This window comes from Marmota monax, unplaced genomic scaffold (genome assembly GCF_021218885.2).
Source record: "Marmota monax isolate L192 unplaced genomic scaffold, Marmota_monax_Labrador192_F-V1.1 WCK01_AAM20220418_F8-fsc00081, whole genome shotgun sequence".
Lineage (NCBI taxonomy): Eukaryota > Metazoa > Chordata > Mammalia > Rodentia > Sciuridae > Marmota > Marmota monax.
Window position 1 is genome coordinate 1,874,293 of NW_026695234.1, and position 20,682 is coordinate 1,894,974.

At 37.1% G+C, this 20,682-nt stretch overlaps 1 long non-coding RNA gene and 1 pseudogene across 3 annotated transcripts in view; both read left to right on the forward strand.

Moving 5' to 3' along the window:
* The window catches only part of LOC124088890 (uncharacterized), a 259,076-nt gene that overhangs the window by 216,536 nt on the left and 21,858 nt on the right, over positions 1–20,682 (forward strand). The gene's annotated exons all lie outside the window — the stretch shown is intronic.
* Positions 1–20,682, forward strand: part of LOC124088886 (large ribosomal subunit protein eL39-like) — a 42,540-nt pseudogene continuing 21,858 nt past the window's right edge.

Consider the following 20,682-nt stretch of genomic DNA (forward strand, 5'->3'; position numbering starts at 1 on the left):
ATATATATATATGGACTGTCAAGAGATTTTGCTTCTGAGTGCTTTGGACATCTCAGATGATTATTTACCTAATTTACTATGGCATGTGGTTAGAAGAATGTGGTCAAGATACACCTGTTAAGAAAGTGATGAAAAACTAGTATTACCCGTGGATTGAGTTTCTGAGACAAGTGGACACACTTCAGAATATCTATTTTTAGAGGAGGTGTCTTTATTGCTGATCCCCTCTGTTGGAAATCATAGTAGTAAGAGATTCTGTCTGGGGGCTTCATGATTGGTCCTTACCATTATGTTCTCTGCTTTCAGAGTCCTAATTGTCATTTGGAAAACATTTCTTTTCAAAACTGAGGGAAAAGGCCATATAAAAATAATGCACAGCTTACTGACCTCCTATGGCCTATTGTACAATTAATTATGTTGCTTGTATGTAAACCAAAGCATTTTTTTTAAAAAAGGATAACAGCTTTTCTACAGGTTCTATATAAGTCACTGCCAACCTCTCTGTATTAGGTGGAAACGTCTCCCAGATTCACTTCTAATAATAAATTCAACACAGAATGTAGTATATATTCTCATTTTATAGTTGTATCATTTATTAAGTGAGAATTTGGCCCTCATGGACATAGCTAATTGTACTAACCTCTAAGTTCACAGTCTTAGCACATATTGTATCTACAATTTATATTTTAATCTCAAGTCACTTCCAGAGCTCATGCTTTGAAATTATCCTAAAATTTATACTGTTGCAAGGTTTGTGTTCATGGTCAAGGGTATGTTTGTTTTGACTGTGTTCTCCAAAGCCTGAGTTAAAGGCCTCTCTCTTTCTCTGCCTCCATTAAAAATTAGGCCGCTCTTTCTTTTGTCTCACCTAATTATTCACTCAAACACTAGCATGTCATATTTCATGATGTTAAGTGTTATCCATGTCTATTTTAATTCAGTTTAATGTGAATTCTTTGATGGGATAAACTCCATCCTAATTATCGTTTTAGTCCCAAGCTAACACATAGTAGTTGCTCAATAAGTTTTTGTTGACATGAACCTTTTTTTGTTGTTGTTCAGTGAACAATTTTTGACAGAACTGTGGTTTAGGAAATATTGAACTCAGATAACATTTGAACCCCTCCTGTAAATTCTATAGAGTTTTTTGGTAGCACCTACAGAACACTTGCCTTTTGTTCTGCTTCTGTTTCAGTGTATAAAATCACATCTGAAATAGGTTCAAAATGCAAGTGAAAAGTGGGTGCAATTGAGTATGAGCTCTTGAGAAGTTTCCTTAGGATGCTTGGAGTCCCCTAAGGTTACAGCATTCATTAAAGTATGAACATGTAGAAGAAGCCCCAAAGAGAAATATATAAAGGCTGATCTGTACAGAACTAACTTATTTTCATTACTTTTGTTTTGTTTTAGAGTAATCACATGCAATTTCCTTGCAACAAGACAAAATTTACTTGGGAAGAGGTATTCCTTGTTAAATGGCCAGGGCTTGGTGTCTCCTTTTCTGCATTGTTCATCGAGTGTAAATGAAGCCATCATGGTCATGAAGATGATGAATGGCTTGGCTTTGATGTTACCAAGCTTTCACAGTTGCTGTATCTTCCTATGAGTTACATTTCTCAGGATAGTTTTTGATGTTCTTTTTTCAACTAAGGAATACATTTTATGATAATGGTAATAGGGATGGAAATGACGGTGATTTATTTCATTAGAATTCACCATGCAAATGGAATGGAGAATAAATATTGAGTCACATTTGTTTTACTTAATCAAAATTGAAAAGTCCTTCAAATTAGGGGATGCACCATTATAGTATCAGCCGTGTCCAGCAATGTCTGTTCAGTGTATTACTGTATTAAATATATTTATCCTGACATTGGCTTCTATTTTGAAATCTCAGGAATGAAGTCCATAAATCTTCACATCTAAGAGAATTTCAGTCAACCCTGCCCAAAGAGTTAATATGTAATAATTAACCACTCATCCTCAGGTATTCTCAACAGATTTCATTTTTCCTTATCAAGTAAGTATTATTTTGCTGTTTTAAATAATTAATAATAGTCATTAATTTACTACTCTTTTTTCCCCTATTTCCAATTTTATTCTACTAATAATATGGTTCATTAACAATGTGTTCATACCACGCTCAGTCCTGTTTTTCATAGATTACATGTATCTGTACATATACACATTACATGCTACATATGTACATACACATATTAGGCACATTAGAACACATTATTTAATAATTAAATAGCAATTTACTTCGAATTTACAATAGATACTGTATAAAATTTATAATAGGTGCTAAATTAAAAAACTACAAAATAATTACTTCATCAATACAAATGTATTGGCTACAGGTCCAAAGCGCTATGGTGAATCTGAGAAAAAAGATCTTTCCAGTTGTAGAATCATAGAAGTCTTCCTGGAAGAGATGTGTTTTGATGTGGGGCTTGTTAGAATGGCTAAGATTTTGAGGGCCAGAAATTAGAGAGTAAAATATTCTTGATGAAGGAAAAGTGTAAACAAAGGACTTGGTTGGCGAGCATTAGGATGAATCGGAGAATGCAAATAGTCCATTGGGCCAAGACACAGTTTGCTGATGTTTAGTAGAAAAAAAAAAGTGTTTAAAATAATCTGAAGTCAATTTGTGGACTCCAATACTGGGTAAAGGTGTTTGGAATTTTGCCAGGTCATTATGGGGAGCCGAGAGGTTGATTAACTGTCTACTTTTGATGATTAATTAGTTTATAAAGTAGACAGGACAGAGTGGAGAGACCAGTTAAGAACTTATTATCATGGACTCAGGTGATCTATGTGCCAGGCTGAACGAATGTGTTGGCCGTGAGTGTAGCGAGGAGGGAATATTCCACAGATCTTCTGTCGGCTCGCAACAGTGGATACATAAGAACAAGAGCAGTGATGACTTGTTGAGGCGGATGAGGTAAATTAATTCTTCTTGGACTTAAACAGTATGGTTTTGTGAATTTCTGCAGAAATAGTTGATTGACTGGCAATAGAAGCATAAGAAACAAATGGTGATTACTGGAGATCATAGTTTGAAAAATAAAAAGATGTAGAAGGTCCAAAGATAAGAGATGACGCTAGGGGCAGCATCATCAATATGACCTCACAGCTGCCACTGGCTCAATAGAGATGCAATTGAGAACAGCCAAAGAGAGTGATTGGCTAGGGAGATGGGTAGGAATTTTGGAGTTTCTATCTCATAAGTTCAAAATGAATAGATTCAACAGAAGTGGAGAGTGGATGTGTGGTCACTAAATGGGATTTCCTGAATGAAACTGTTCCAAATACTGAGGGAACTCAGGTTGTAGTCACACATATTGATGACTTAAAGGGAAAGAAAATAAATATCATTAGAATCAATGAAGCCAGGACACGAAAAAATCCCTTAGTGTGGCCAGGATGACGGCAAAGTCCATAAACTGAGTGGAAACTAAGTTGCAGAATTGAAATACTTCCAAAACTGAAACAAAGTTCAGAGCCAAATTTCCTTGATGTGTCTTAATCTTAGTGAAGAAGCCTCAATCTTTCTGCTGGGTTTTGATAATTGAAGAATTCTTGGTTACTTACTGATTTTTTGGCTCATCATTTAATGCAGCTATTGTACTTAATTTTCTTATTCACCAAAGACAAAGGGCCGATAAATCCATAATCTCTGGACGTATTTAAAAGAATAGTCAAAAATCTTCATTACCCACAGACTCCACATTTGTGATATGTGCCTTGTGAACATATGCAGAAAAACGAAAAATGTGTGACACCTGATGCCACATCTTTTACAGTCTTGCACTTTTCGTGGATAGTTTGGCTCTTTACAATGGCTTCCAAGTGTAATGCTAACATGCTGTCTGGTGTCCCTTTGTATAAAAAGACTGCATTGTGCCTGCTGGACAAAATATGTATGTTAGATAAGCTGAATTCAGACATGAGTCACATGACTGTGACAGTGGGCTCATTGTTAATGAATCAACATTATATATTAAATAAAAAAGTCTTTAAATAGAAACACATGTAAAATGAAGTTAAGTCGTGATCAGTTGAAAAACCTGTGACCACAGGCTTCTTTCAGTAACCCTGTACTTCCTCCAGGACCAATTCTTCCGTATTTACTAATTCGCCATTCACAGCAACTATGAAGAGCATGACTACTGCAAATAATAAGAACAGAGTACAACTTGTTTGTTTCAGTGAATAGTAGCTGTAGATCCTTCATAGTACTTCATGTATTTGCATATCAATTGATATGGTAACAAGAATTGGAAATATTCTTGGGCTGTCAAACCAATGGATGCCATGTAACTAAGTCCCTCCCTTGTCCTAGATATTCTATTGATACAGACTGAGTATATTTTGGCTGTTTGGGGGGAAAAATAGTTGACTTTGTATCTTCCTTATAAATAATTCATTCCCCCTAACCCTTATCCTGACCTCCTACCCTGGAGATTTTCTAGAATAATAATTGTACAGGACCTCCTCCATCCAATTGAGTTGGAATTTTGAACCTAGCATTCAAAACTTATTTATTTCTGTCACATTTTGTGCTCTTCATTTTGACCTCTTATTGGAGTTCTCTGTAAACTTTGATCTTGTCATCTGGCATAGCTTTTATTTTCTCCCCACTTTCAATATCTGCAGATTCAATAAGAATATAATCTATTTTCATTCAAGGCTTTAATAAAATAAACAAGACAGGGGGTCAAGTACAGAGCTCCTGGACAAACCATGTAGGTCTAGCCAACTCACAGTATAAAATAGTTCCCATCTATACTTTCATGCGGCCTCCATGTCTTGTTCTGAGGGAATATGGTGGGAGGGTGGAGGTGGGCAGGAAGAACATGGCATGGTAATTGACAATGATGAGCCTGACCTAACTAGAGCCCAAGGAGGCATGTTGGCCAGCAGCTCTGAATCCAGTTACACTTCAAGGAAGATAGGTCACATTATGCCGTACAGGGATAGACATTACTGAGAATGACAATTCTATAATGTTTTATTGCTTGTGAAGTTTCCTCACATTCATGGTCTCATAAATATGAAATGGAATGCGATAAGTTGTCTAAGAAGATTTTAGTTTAAGGGATGATAAATTAAAAGCAGAATTTAAAGCAGATTATTCTGTTGATGGAATTCTACATGGACTGTGGGATGACGTGACTAGAGAGAGGGAAAGAAGCTACTGGAGTTCTCCAAGAGGTGAGGAAGCAAAGAACTCAGATGACGATGGTAGTGAAAAGTAGACAGGAAGGGACAGATGAAAGACATTTGCTGCACAGAGGAGCAATAGGACTCAGCAACTAAAAATGGATTTGGTAAGGGAGGAGGAGACTCAAATCAAAGATAACTCCCACACTTTATACCTGGAAGATTGATGGTGCAGAGTGTGGAAAAAGAGAAAGTGGTAAGCGGATCTTGTGGAGGGTGAGGTTAGTTTCATCAACCTGTGCTTGGCTTAATGGTGATAAAAAGACAAGAGGAATTCATAGATGAGAACCTAAGACGGAAGAGTCACCATTATTAACACAGAGAAGGGTCTTCTGTGGAATGAGATTTTCACATAGAAGCTTAAATACCCCCCTTTTGCATGGCAGAACTGTAGGATAGCAGCAGCCATCAGTACCCCTTGGTTTTCTAGCACCTAGGTGGATTATTGCAGAAGTGATATATCCTTCCAGTTGAACCAAGGATAGTTTAACTTTGCAGATCCATTTCAGATGTTGTAAATGGCAAATGTGGCTAGAAAAAGTCTTGGAAGAGGAAATTGGCTAAGAAAAAATATGTCTAAATCATAGAATGAGTCATAGAAATAAAATCTTGGATATCTTATTTAACCATCAGCAAATTGTCTGACAAAGTCATCCACCTATTTCTAAATAAAACAAGCTTTCTATGTTTTCCTTCCAGTGGATACTCAATTTATGGTCCTTTTAAACCCACCCCACCCCATACAAATGAATACAAAGAGAGAATAGAAAGATGTTAACTTGAAGTCCCATTAATCAGCCTTTAGAGAAGACCCTATTATTAAGTACTTGATCATCAACATTACCAGACATTTATTAAACATCTGATTGCATTTATGCAAAGAATACACCACAGGACAAAAGTCACATGGGCCTGCCCTCTCTGAGTATATAGACCCTACAAGCAAGAGAGAGAAAATATGATAAAATGGCCACATAGAAGTGCCTAAATAAAGTGCTTAAATGGCTCTATTCAATTATGTTAGCAAGGTCTCAGCTCTCCTCTTTTATCAAGGAACACAATTTTCCATATAAGTAAACTTTTACAGAAACAAAAGCTTGCCTATCCAGGTATCACAACCCCTGCCTTTTCAGTCTCTTCAAATAATTTTGGAGGGGTTACTGGAAATTGAACCACTGAGCCATATCCCCAGCCATTTTTATTTTTGTATTTAGAGACAGGGTCTCAATAAGTTGCTTCTGGCCTTGCTTAGTTGCTAAGGCTGGCCTTGAACTTGTAATCCTCCCGTCTCAACCTCTTGAGTTGCTGGGTTACTGGCCAACACCATCATGGCTGACTTCTTTAAACAATCAGTATTTCACTACTTGATGGCTAGGATTCATCCTCATGAGTAGCTGTTAGTGATTTTTGTGTTCTTGGGTGTCTTTCTCTGATTTTTGTTCTTTAGTTGTCTTTCGTGCTCTGCTATGGCAGTTGTATTTCCAGGTTTTCTTGTGCCTGCCTCTCTGTAGATCTCCCTCTTCACTTGTAGTTTGTTGCTCCAAAGCATCTTCAGACCTGGGGGGAAAAGCTAACCAGATTGCCACAATCGTAAATGAAATGGGTCGATAGATAATTCTGAGTGGAAAGGCATCGCTACATTGTGGAGATGGTGAGATTGCCACTTAAAGTGTTTGATTTTCTCGTGTTTGCATTCTAGGCTGGGATCCAAAAAGTTGAGGTTGAAGAAATACTGACCTCTGGGTCTGAGAGGGCCTGCTGCTACATCATACCACTGATGATGAGGTCCCAAGTTAACACCTAATGTGGGGATAAAATGCAAAGTCTCATGTCTGGAAAGTGAAGAAATGACAGACATCACTGTAACCAGCCTGAGAAAATAAAAATTTAGCTTAATATGACCTTATAAAAAGAAGGTTATCCTACTCTGGTTCTGAATGTCCTCTCCAATATATATATAGCTAGAGATGCCATTTTGTTAATCACTGGAGGCCACTTTCTTATACTCGAGTAAAGGGGTTTTCATTCTACTAACTGAGGACGGACATTTTCAGAGCTTCTGAAAAGCTCTGTCCCCAATGAGTCACAAAACAGTGCTCAAGAGAGCCAAGCACTGAAGAGTCAGCTGAAAATACAAACTTTGGTAAAGAAAAGGGAAAGGACCACTCTGCCTTCATGTATCTGGGTAAGACTACAACCTTCTTTTATTCCTGAAATGTTAAGAAGTGCCAAGATTGGCTTCAAGTTTCAGGTCTTCTGTTAGGTTTTTTTTTTTTTTTCTGTACAGGGAATGGAACCCAGGGGCACTTACCTACTGAGTCACATCGCCCAGCCCTTTTTATTTTCTTATTTTGAGACATAGGTAGGCTAAGTTGCTTGGACCTCACTAAGTTGCTGAGGCTGGCTTTGAACTTGTGGTCTTCCTGCCTCAGCCTCTCAAGTTGCTAGGATTACAGTCATGTTCTACCATGCCCAGACTATGTTATCATTTCTTGATGAATAATGTTGAATTCCTGTCAGTGTCTAGATAAGCTTTTCATGTGTCAGGTGATATTAGCTTTTCTTTCTTTATTTACTATATTTAGGTTCTACTAGGTACAGGAGATGGGTAATCCTCTTCCTTCTCCTTGCCATACACTATTTTAATGGAAACATGGTTTTAAGACTTGAAATTTATGATAAGCTCTAGGTTGGCTATTTTAAAATGATATAGAAATGGTTCAGTTAAAACCACCATTTAGATTGTTTTACAGTAATGTCAGTAATAGGAGAATCTGCCTACAGATTGAAATAGTGTTTGTATTTCATTCGTCTGTACTATGTGAGTGTGGAGCACCTGAGAGCACAGCATTCCTACTTTAAACACTGTTAAACTACAACCTGGGGAAGACCATGAGCTCAGTGTCATCCTGGGATCTGGATAGCAGCAGGATAGGGCTGTCTTAGAAGAAATAAGACTGGAAGTTCAATTAAGGAAGAAGGGTTTGGTGACAGCTGAGTAAGGTTCAGGTACATGGCAGTAATTGACAAGATAGGGACAAGTCTAAACAAACAGTATTCTAAAATTAAAAGTGGCTGATAAATGGGGATATATTAACAGACAAGTTGAGAATCAGTTTTAAAAAAGGAAGGTTTCCTTTCTGCTTAGAGTGATCTCGGGGTTGTCAGAGATGACTTTTGCCCCTCAATGAGGCAGGAACAGAGACCCAAGGATTTCTCATTGCTGGTCCTATTGAAGTAGAATGCTGGAACTGAACCAGTATTTCTAAGTTAATTGTTCAATTTCTTCCAGAAAATTATGGAATGGTTTTTGGTTTTTTGTTTTGTGCAGTACTAGAGATTGAGCCCATGGCCCTTGGGCATGCTAGGCAAGCATACTTCCAATGAGCTACATCCCCAGCCCTCTGGGTTTTGGCATTTGAGAAGTCTTTCCCTTATAAAATGATTTCAAGATGGGAGAATTCAGTTCTACAAAGATTCCTGATGACATCATGAGAAGAGAGAACTTTCTAGAAAACTTTCCTCCTCAAAGAAACATTTTTAAAACTAACATTGCCAATGACTGCACAATCTATATCAGTAATAGAGTGAGTTATTAGTGAAATGCCTCAGACATTTTACGAGACATAGAAGAGCAGCATGCTTCTCCTGGAAGAGACAAAGATCGTGTACCTAGGTAAAATCAAATTAAAGTCAGTCTAGAACTTAATCAATCTCTTCCCCCAAGTACATACCTGAGAAAGGTTTTCTAGAAAGTAGTGGCAGTCGTTATTACCTGGGGATGGTTGAAATGAAATCCACCTTAACTAAGATGATTGTGACTTTTGTGGTGATGGGGAAGGAGAGTCGAAATATTTTTCGTGGCTGCATTGTACTCTGGGCTTGTTCACATGCCACATTTAGCCTCCAACTACCTCATGATAGAGGAAACATTATTGTCATTTTACAGATGAGGAAGCCATGGGTTTGAGAGGTTAAGCAGCTGCCCTGAATCATGGCATATTCTCTCATACAGGTGGAGTAATGATAAAGCGTTGAACCGTCCTTTTCTTCCAAAGCGCTCGTGGGGAGGTGGGGGGGGCTCTTAGCTCTACCCATCACCTGCTCCCCACCTGTACCTGGGAGGCTCTCATTATGTTCGAGGAAAGTCTGGCATTGAGCATAGTTTGATAATGAACAAGACACCAAACTTAGATATAGACTGTGCCTTGTGAGTGGAAAGGATGTTGATTCCATTTATTTTAGATCCAAGAAGGGGGAATTTGGCAAGACGTTTTTGGCATAACTGAAAAGGTATTCCCTTGTTCTTTTTAATAAGTTTCACTTAAATTAGTCTTCCTAAAGTTTTTGGTTCTAATAGGTTTGATTAATACAAGGTGGTTTGAGGACTTAAAAGTTAACTATGTTTGAGTCATGGCCTACTCATTTTTGTTATTCTTGTTGATTCATATTGTTTGACACAGATATTTTTCTTTTGAGTCCAATGTGCAGTTCTTAGTCATTCCTGTGAGCAGACTTCCTCTTTTCCTGACATGACGTCCATGCAGATAGGACACATCCATATCTATCTCTGTATGATCTACCATAGGGGCCCCCAAACTTCATCTATTTGCCCCAGAGGGTAAATATTTTTGGCTTTGCAGGCCATGTTGATCTCTATTACATTCACTCAAGGTGGCTATTGTGTAAAAGAACAGCTCAACAGAAGAACGAAATTGGTACAACTGTGTTCCAATAAAACAGAAGGCAGGCTAGATTCAGGTCAAGGTCATACATTGTTGATGTCCAATCTAAGAGACGGAAGTTTGTATACTCACAGAAATTAAAGGCCAACCCACATCTCCCTGTAAGAGTCCTTTGCCAGGGCTTGATGGACCATGGAGAGAGGCAAAAGTCCCCTGAGGTCTGAGAAGTCATTTACATGTGAAAAGCTACATCCATCTAAAGCACACAACTGTTGAGTTTTGACAGGGTTTACATCCATAAAACCACCACCATCAAAATTCAAGACATCAGTTTCCAAACTTGCCTTGAGTGCCCAGTCCAGCTCTCCTTCTGGCCCTGGTGTATGTGAGCACTGATCTGTTCTATCTCACTAGAAATCAGTGTACATTTTCTACGGTGTTATAAAAATGAACTTATATTGTGTCTGGTTTATTTCATTCTCTATGACAATTTTGAGACTCAAACTTTACACGTGCTGCGGCATGTGTAAATAATTTGTTCCTTTTTCTTGCTGAGTATTGTTCCATTATTGTATGGACATATAGTAATTTGTTCATCCATTCACCATTTGGTGGACATTGGGTTGTTTCCAGTCTTTTGGTGCAATGAATATAGCTGCTATCAACATTTGCATAAAGTCTTTCTCTTAACATATGTTTTCTTTGCTCTTTGGCAAGTTCTAGGAATAGAATTTCTGGGTTAATATTCACACATTAGATTATATATTTAACTTTTTAAGACATTGCCTGTTGTCCATAGTTGCTTACTATTTTACATTCCCACTCAGAGGATATATATGAGTTTCAGTTTCTCCGTTATCTTGACAGAACTTGTTATTTTCTGATTTTTTTTTAATTTTAGCCATTCTGATGGGTATATCATTGTATCTCATTGTGATTTTGGTTTTTCTGAAATTAATAACTTTAAGCATCTTTTCATGTGCTTATGGCCATTTGTGCAATATCTTCTTTTATGAAGTATTTTAGGATGATTTTCTTTATTATTAGATTATTTGTCTTATTATTACTGAATTATGAGAGATTTTTACATATGCCAAGTATTAGTCTGTTCTATCACATGTACTGCAAACATTTTTTCTCTATTTGTGGTGCAGATTTTCATTTTCTTTTTTAAAAAATGTTTTTATTAGTGCATTATAATTATACATAATAGTGGGGTTCATTTGGACATATTCATAGATGCATATAAAATAATTTGCTCCATTTCAATCCTAGGTCCTTCCCCTTTCCTTCCCCTCCTCCTTCCCATTGTCCCTTTCCTCTACTCTTCCTTCTATATATTTCTTGTTTTTTAATTGATGCATTATAGAGGTCCATGAAAGTGGAATACACCATGAAGTTTTCACACACACACACACACACAGCATAATTCAGTCAATTTTATTCCACAGTTTCTTCCCTTTCCCATCTCTACCTCCTTATCCCCCTCACATATTTTAATTTTCTCACCATAACTTCCCCAAAGCAAAAGTTTTAAATTTCAAGCAAACCCAATGCATCAATTTTTTTCCTTTAATGGTTCTTTTTTGGTGTGTCTCATTTTCACTATCTTTGCCTTCCCTCAAAACTCTGAAGATATTTTTTCCGTTGATTTCTTCTAAAAGGTTTAGAATTTTGGCTTTTACATTAATATACACTATTTATTTTGAGTTAATTTTTGTATCAATGTAAGATAAGGGCCAAGGTTCTTTCTTTTCTATCCAGCCACCTTGCTGTTCTAGCATCATTTGCTGGAATGACTCCCCTCCCCACAGAGTTTTGTTGGCCTTTTTTTTTTTTTTGTCAAAAATCAATTGACAGTATACAAGTACCGGTCTTTTTCTGGACTATATTCTGTTCCATTGATCTGTCTGTTCTTTCCTCTAATATTCCTCTATTTTTACTGATCTAAACATAGAATTAATCTTGAAATAAAGCAGGGTAAAACCTCCATTCTTTTAAAATTACTTTGAAAATTCTAGAATTTGTATTTTCCATATAAATTTTAGAGTGAACTCTGAAATTGACTTGTGTGTATTCACTTTGCATCTTGTGATTTTACTAAATGAGGTTATTAATTCTAGTCATTGTTATGTAGATTCCTTAAAGATTTTCTGCTTACAAAAACATTCATGCTTCTGCAAATTTATACATATTCGTACTTATGCCTTTTGTTTTCTTGCTTTTTTAATAGTGACTAAGATCCCCAGTGCAATGATAAATAGATCTAGAGTAGGCATCCTTACTTTGTTTCCAATCTTAGGGGAAAATCATTTAATAGATCATCATCAAGTATGACGTTAACAATAAATTTTTTGAAAGCTGCCCTTTATCAGATTCAAAAACTTTCCTTCTATTCCTCTCATTGAGAGGTACATTTTAAAGAAAAAAGTGAATAGATGTAATCCCAGCTACTTGGGAGTCTGAGGCAGGAGGATTGCAAGTTTGAGGCCAACTGAGCAACTTAGTGAGACCTTGTCTCAAAATGCAAAATAATTTTGAAAATGGACTAGAGATGTAGCTCAGGGTTAGGGTCCCCTGGTTTCAGGACCCAGTACTAAAAAAAAAAAAAAAGTGAAGTGTATCAAATACTTTTATGCGTATATTAAAATGATGATATGCATTTCCCACTTAGTCTATTGATATTGTGAATTAAATTAATTGGTTTTTAAATATGAAACCAATCTTACATGCCTAAAATTAACCCTAATGAGTCATGATGTATTTTTATACATTATTAAGTTTTATTAAAATTATATTAAAGTTTTTTGCATCTATACTCATGCAGGATATTTGTTTACAATTGCCATGTAATTTATTTGTCTGATTTGGGTCAAAAAATGAGTTGGGGAGTGTTCCTTCTGCCTTTCTTTTCTGAAAGCATTTGATAACATCAATGTGTCATTCTTATTTGAATATTTGATACAAATTACCAGTGATATCATGTGAACCCGAAGTTTTCTCTGTGGGAAAGGTTGGATAATGAATTACTCTAATAAATATAGAGCTATTTATATTTTCTGTTTCATTTGTGTCAGTTTTAGGGAGTTGTCTTTTTCATTTAATTTGTCCCTTTTATCGATACTACTCTACTTCTTTTTTATATATTGAGCATGAATAACATCTCCTCTGTGAGACCTTTCCTGACATTTCCAGCAGAAATGATTTTTCAGCTTTGGGTCTCTCCTTTATCCAGTATCATTTATATCTCCACCTGCTGTCTCTTCCTGTATTAGATTAAAGACCTGGAAGTTCAATGATTGCATCCTATATATCTTTGAGTCTTTATCACTTTGTATGGTGCCTGGCACATAATATAATACAGCCTACAAAAAAAAGTTCAACTAAATTATTTCACTAAATATTGTCTAATTTACAATCACCCTGATGTGTTTCCAACTTCTTCAGTGGACTATAAGCTTCTTTTGCAAAAAATGGAATGTGTCATTTGCTATTCATTCCTTCTGTGTCTTATATTTTGAATGATTTTAAACTATTTAATAAGACTTGCCAGACAGTACAGAAAACCAGTATTTTATTAATTCACAGAAGGGAAGTTAAATGGAAATCTAAAAAGCATGTATCAATAACGGGAGAGAAATAGGAACCAAAGATTTTTAGGTGCTGTTTTAATCATCTTGTCATCACTGTGACCAAAATACCAGACAAGAATAACTTAGAAGAGAAAAAAATGTATTTGGGCTCACGGTATCAGAGGTTAAGTCCATGGTGGGCTGACTCCATTGCTTGGGCCCAAGGTGAGGCAGGACTTTCATGGTAGAGAGCAGGGCAGAGGAAAAATGCTCACTTCATATAGCCAGGAAACAGAGAAAGGAAGAGTGGAACACCCTCTTGTTGTCTCAATGCTGTCTTTCTCTTAACAAGTTTAATGTGTAGACCACAATGAAGTCATATCTACTACCTAGGAGCAGAAAGATCCCCACGTTGATTTCTGAAGCCTAAAAGGCAGGGAAGAACAACCCTTCCAGGACACACCCCCCAGTAACCCACCTCCTCCAGCCACTAGCCATCTGTCCACAGCTACCACCCAGTCAGTCCATTCAAACCAGGATGGACTGGACTAGGTTACAGCTCTCACAATCCAATCAATTCACCTCCTTCCAATATTCCTGCATTGACATAGGAGCTTTTGGAGGGACAACTCATATTCAAACCATAATAAGAGTTTTTTTATATTTCATGCACTGTGATAATTTATATTATTTATCTCATTTAATCCCGCCCAAATAATTAGACATAGAAGATTAATATTGCCATTTTACAGAGTCATTAAGTGGTGGGTCTGGATCTATATAAATGATCCTGTTATCTACATTCTTGGTTTCCTGTAAGATGCTTAACAGATATTCCAATGTTTCCTTTAACCTGTGTTAGACAAGAACATTCTATGGTTCCCTCTGACTGAGTGTTGGAATCTGTAAGTTTAGAAAAGTTCCAAAGTGTTCCCTGGATAAGTGTTCTGCCTCTAATATGAAAATACAGAAGTAGCACAAAAGATCCCAAATAGACTTGACCTCAAAGTGTGCTGCATAACTCTCCCTCTATTGTACATCAGCCTTTACCTACAACCCTGGTGTTCTTTGGCTGATGTCAAATGCCACCATTATGGTTGTGGTTAGTTGGGGGCATCATTGTTTCCTGAGTTCCTACCCAAATGGCATAAGAGAAACCGGGAGGCCAAGGCCAGGATAACTCAAGCAGTCTCCACAGCTTGACGTGAAAGGACAGGATCTTTTCTTATAGCTTATCTTACCTTGTGTGTGTTATAGGTCCTGTTGAGGTAGGCCTGTGGGCTAGTTCATGCAAACCACGTTCTTTCTAATCATGCCTGGGCACAGGCTCTGTGAAACACCAGATCTCATCCCACCATTCTGCTCTGCTAGGAAGCTCATACCTTCAGCCTCTTTTCCCTCAGCACAACAGTCCTCTGTAAGTCCTCTAGATCTAGGTTGCTTTATGATCACCAGGCCCTTCCTCATTAACAATGTAAATAGTGTGCCATCTTTCCAATGTATACTCAGTCCAAGAACTAGGGGAAGGAAAGGAAGGAATAAAATTTTTCTGATTCCAGACTACCTATTGAGACAACATGCTTTCTGAAGTCCCCCCAATGTGAAAAACAAAAAGAAACAGCATCGTGTTTATTTATTTTTATATAATGCTATGGTCAGAAACTTGATGCTTCTCCAGGGAACTTTTGGCAACACATCATTGAGGAAACGACTTAAGAATTCATGCTGGTCATCTTTCCCTGAGGTGTGTCATGGCAAGTGTGATTCTTTATGTATTATAAGCACCGGATACGAGAACTGAATCAAATCTTTCTTTTGATATTCTAGTCTCAGTTGCAATAACTCCCTTAGGCATCTGCAGCTCTAGATTCTTTCTGAGAAGTGAAGCAAGTACTCTTAGTTTCATCACCTCTGGGGAGAAAAAAGGTGAAAAGCATCCCTGTCTTTTAGGTTTCAGAAATTGTGGAGATCTTTCTGCCTGTAGGTAGGAGATATGACTTCATTGTGATCTACACATTAAACCTGTTAAGAGAAAGACTTTGTGGAGACTTATCACAATTAGAAACACATTTCCAGGTGAATGTGGATCAGGTGATACACTTCCTGGAGACAAGAGAAAAGGATGGAATAATTCAGGACCACTTGGAAGTGATTTCCAGTTGAGGATTTTTCCAAGTAGCCACTTGAAATCAAGGGAAATTCCAGGAATAGTAGGAACTGGGAAGAAAAGAAGGGCAGGATGTAACAGATTTTTTTCTTTCCACCTAACACTGTGCTTAGGTAAAGCACACTCCATATGAGGGTTGCCATATAAAACCTTCATGGATGAATAGAATGGATGGATGGATGTTAAATTGTGGATTTTCTTACACGATAGTTTCAAATTATGGTGAATTTGTTGTGTTCCACCAGTGTATGGTAGAGGGCCAGGAAAGACCTTTCCAGTATTTCTAGAAGCCGGGCATGTGCTCTTCACTGCCTGCATAGGATGAGCATTTTGCAGTTTCATTTTATCCAGAGGCAAATGGATGCACAAAGCTATAGTTCTTGTAAGTTCCAACAAAAGACTTACATTGCCTAAGGACACAGGGTACAATCTGACAAGGTACAATCAAGATTGTACATGAAGGGGATGTATCCTGGAAACGTGCACCAGAGACCATCCTGTTTAACCAGGATACAACTGCATGGTTGCATGATTCCCTTCTGAGGCCCTAAGGAAGGAACAGTTGGGACAGACATAGCAAGATATTAAACCAGCCCCCACCCCCTGTTTGCCCCACTGCACAGCACAGAAAGGAACTTGACCTTAACAGGACAACTCAATTCTTAGCATGCTTTTCTACACACTTCAACCCATAATTCTTCCAGACCACTGTCTTTTGGCGCAAGTTGTGCAAAGAAAAAATATAATGAAATAAAGGTAAACTGGCTAGTTCAAAGTAAAAAGGTTTGAAAATCCATAGGATGGTTAGAAAAACTGTGATTAAAACTCAGAACAGCGTAGCTCATTGCCAACCGTTTGCAGTGGATGTACCTCCTTCATTGGTTGGAAGTAAATATTTGTCGTATTGTTAAAATTACTCAACTAAATTGTATACTCAGCATGGGCATCAGAGGAACCTGGTCTAGTGATAAGGTCGTTTTCTTTTTGTACTTCTGGTGAGCTTGTTTCTAAGTGGTAGGTAGTTCACATAAGGTTTCAATTTTGAATAACATAATCCCTTTATTTCATGAGGCATCTTTATTTGAAGAATCGGATTGTGATTGTCTTATAAATAAATCAACCCTTTCCTTCTCTTCACAAAAAAGCAAAACAAAATAAATAAATAAACCTATAGATGCTAAAAAGGGTACTTCTAGAAATAGAAACTCCACTGGTCTTTTATGAACTCAGATATTAGAATAAGTAGAACTAAATCTGTAGAGAAAAAAAAAGCCAAACAGATGGAAAAGGCATTTTTTAGAACTTTTACTTTATGCCACTCCAGTGTCCCCTTTTCCTCTCTGCTTCTTTCCATTGCTCTGACCCTACCAGGCCACAGTCACGACTGAGCCCACAGGGCAGCTCAGAAACCTGAAGAAGAGTAGGATGAAGCTCTTGGTTATTCTGCTCCTGTAACCTTAAGCAGAATGAAATAGTCTGGCAGCCTCCGTTCTACATTTCTAAAATCGCATCAAGGAAACTTCTAAATTATACCCATGATCCCCGAAGTCTTTATAAGTAAAGAATTTCCTGAATTTAAAAAAATAAATAAATAAAACAACCATCACCTTAATCTTGCCTGAAATCTTAAGGTAGGGGGAAAAGGATGAGAAACAAACCTTCCCTGTATTCCTGTGTTTTGGGTATGCTTCTGGAAGAGAATGTTGGTCAGTCAAAAAGTCTTGGTGGTTTTCAAAGATGGCAGACCTAGTCATAAGAGAATAAGAAGAGGTTACCATAGTAAAGCATTGTATATGAAGCATAAAGCACAGGTTTCAGTGTAAAAATCCTGGAAAACATGTCATCCTCCCTTTACCACATACATACCTCACATGGGTACCCTGTTTTTATTTTATTTTTTTTTAAGAAAAAAAGAAGAAAATCAACATGATCCTAAAGAAACAAAGGTTTTCATTTTTATTTTCATTTCCTTTTGCTCTTGCATTTAAGAGTTAAGACAATACTTCAGCAGAGAAATGTGGAGAAAGGTAAAGGGAAATCAATAAAGTTATTCTGTGACTTTTCCCAGGAGGGAGCTGTGTTAATCCAGGATGGCTAGCTTGGCTCTATATCAAGTCTGAAGAGAAAGCAGCAGTTGATTTCAAAACAGATTCCCAGCTAGACTAGCAGATATATGTTATACGTATATACTTCTATATATACAAGTATTCATATACATATGAATACAATAATCTTCCCTTTACCACATACATACATATATATACATATTTATATAATTTTTGCAAGACTAGTATATGTGTGTACCTACATATGCCTTTTAATATATAAATATATTTTAAGTATATACATAAATGTGAGTATATGTGTGTGTGTGTATAAAAATTAGGTAAGTGTAATTTCTTTAGATAATTGGTAATACTAAACAAATATAGTTCCAATAAAATTTCATATATATAAATTTGGGATTATTTTACATTTTATAAGTTTTTCTCATAAATTTTTGAGTCTTCAACAAGGAAATTTATGTGCAAATGACTGAGGTGACAAACAGAATGGAATGGAAACTTGAAATGGAATCTGTTTCCTGACCCAAGGCCACTACAAATGTCTGACCATTAGAATAGAATATATTTCTAAGGAACTCTGGGTCATTCTTATAGTTACTTTCTCCAACTGACATTATAGCAGGTCTGATTTCAACAGAGCTCAGTAGAGTGACATTGGCTGAGGACTGCCCAATTGCATTGGGCTAGGGCACCATGTTCATTAGAAGTCCTGGTGATTCCTTTATTGGCCAATTTAGACAACGCTTGGGGAGAGGTCAGGACACCTGTGTGTTGAGCCTAACTTTGTCTTTATAATGTTACTGAGTGAGTAAGCTATTCTCTTTGGACTTCAGTTTCCCCTTGAATGAAACACAATGAATTTTTGTCTCTGCTCAACCATATGCCTTCTTATTGCCCAAATATCTTGTCAAAAAAATTTTTTTTGGCCCACCCAAATATTAGGAGATTTTGTAGACAGTTAAATGTTGATGCCCTTTTCATGACCAAATCTGCTATGAATAATTCCACCATGCTAAAACTCTTAATGTTTTTATTTTTTGTCTTGTATATTCAGAATCTTTGTTGTTTTTAACATCAATTAAGAGGCTGAATTGGGGTTGTGGTTATGGCTCAGTACTAGAGCGTTCGCCCTGCATGTGCAAGGCCCTGGATTCGATCCTCAGCATCATATAAAAATAAATAAATAAAATAAAGTTTAAAAAAGAGGTTATATTTATTTTCTAAACCTAAATTCCATTTATTGTGTGTTAATAAAATATTCTTTCAAGAAAATGGAATCCAGGCAAAATGAGGAACTATACAATCCTAAAATTTCCCTGGAGGGAACTTAAAAGTTCATCTAGTCTAATCCTTTTACTTTATAGTTGAGGGAACAAATGATCTGAGAGGTGAAATGTCTTGTCCAACCAAAGTCATCATGACAAAGCTAAGTGGAGAACCCACATCTCTTAAAATTCTGTTCTATATTTCTTCCATTGGGTCATGTGTCTTGGGACCACTAAACAGAAATAGAACCTGAAGTTCAAGTAAGCAGACCAGACAAGGATATGTCAGCCCTTGGTTTTCCCTAGGGCCAGATTCCAAATCTGTGTGCATAACTCAGCAGGCAAGACTTCAGTGTCCCATGGAAGATGGAAGATTCATTGTTTCTTAAGCCTCTTCTTTGCCCTTTCCAGTTTAACCAGACCCAGTCCAAAATCTGGATCTAATTGAACCCCCACTTTTTCTTGTTTATTTTGGACATGGTTGTACTTTAACTAATAGCTCTTAATTTGTCTTTAAGTTGACTTAACTCATTTTATATTCAACATTTAGTGGGAGTTTACTGTGTGATGTATCTCACAATGTAGTAATTACAATCACACAGCCACAAGTCCTGTGTAGGATAGGCTTACTATGCCAGGGGGCTACTGAGGAAGAAGACACCAGACCACACAAAGGACTCAAAGAAGACAGAGCAGGTCAGGCAATAATTCTTCTGCTTTTATTCCCTAAAGGGACAGAGAAGTTAATTGTATGCATTGGTGTTTTGCAGAGTAATCTCTCTCTGTTTTCAACAGAAAAGAAAATAAGATTCTTCCCTCATCTCCACACTCCCTGCCCTGGTCTGTATGCAACTCACCAGTTCTCCATGAATTCTCTGAATAAAGTTGGTTTCCTGACACTCCAATTAATTCTTTCTGCACTGTAGAAAACAAGTCATCAGAGTTCAGAGATATATACATACGTAGATTAGTCAGGGTGAAGGTATTGCTCACCAATTACTTCCTCCCCTAGTTTGGCTTTCAAATCAAATTTTTTTCCTGTTTATTTTGTTTTTAAAAAGTCATTAACAAGTAGAACTCTACATGTTTATCAGAAGCACCAAAATACTGTTCACATTTAAACAGAATCAGAACAAGAGCCAGATTTTTACTTGTACATCTTCAGAGTGCCTTTCTTTCTTCCTTACCTTAGAGCTTTTCTTACTTTTCCCTAAATTTTAAGATGCAGATTTTGGGTAATTGAGCTCATGACACGAAAGGAAAATCATGCATTAAAGATTGATTTCTTGCATTTAATCAACTCATTGGTCCATGCTCCATAACACTGTGACCCTGTGCAAATCCCAGAAGAGTACAGAATAAATAAGCATGTGTAAAGCTCCTATTATGTGGTAAGCACAGTGCTAAGTACCAATAGGAGCAAAATCAATACAGGATGTCCTCATTCAGAACATGTAAGTATGCAGAGCTGGGCATATACACCCACAGTCCCATAAACCCAATAGTTCAGAATTGGGGTGGGCAGTCAAAATATCACAGCAAATCTTTAAGACTTAAGAATATCAAAAAGACAAAAGTATTTAACTCCCCCACAATTTGGAGGGTAGTTTGGTTGCAGATCATAGTTGGATTGCCCTGTACTGGGATGGATTGGGGCTGCAGCCCAACATCCATGAAGGCCAAGGCAGCAGATACCAAACA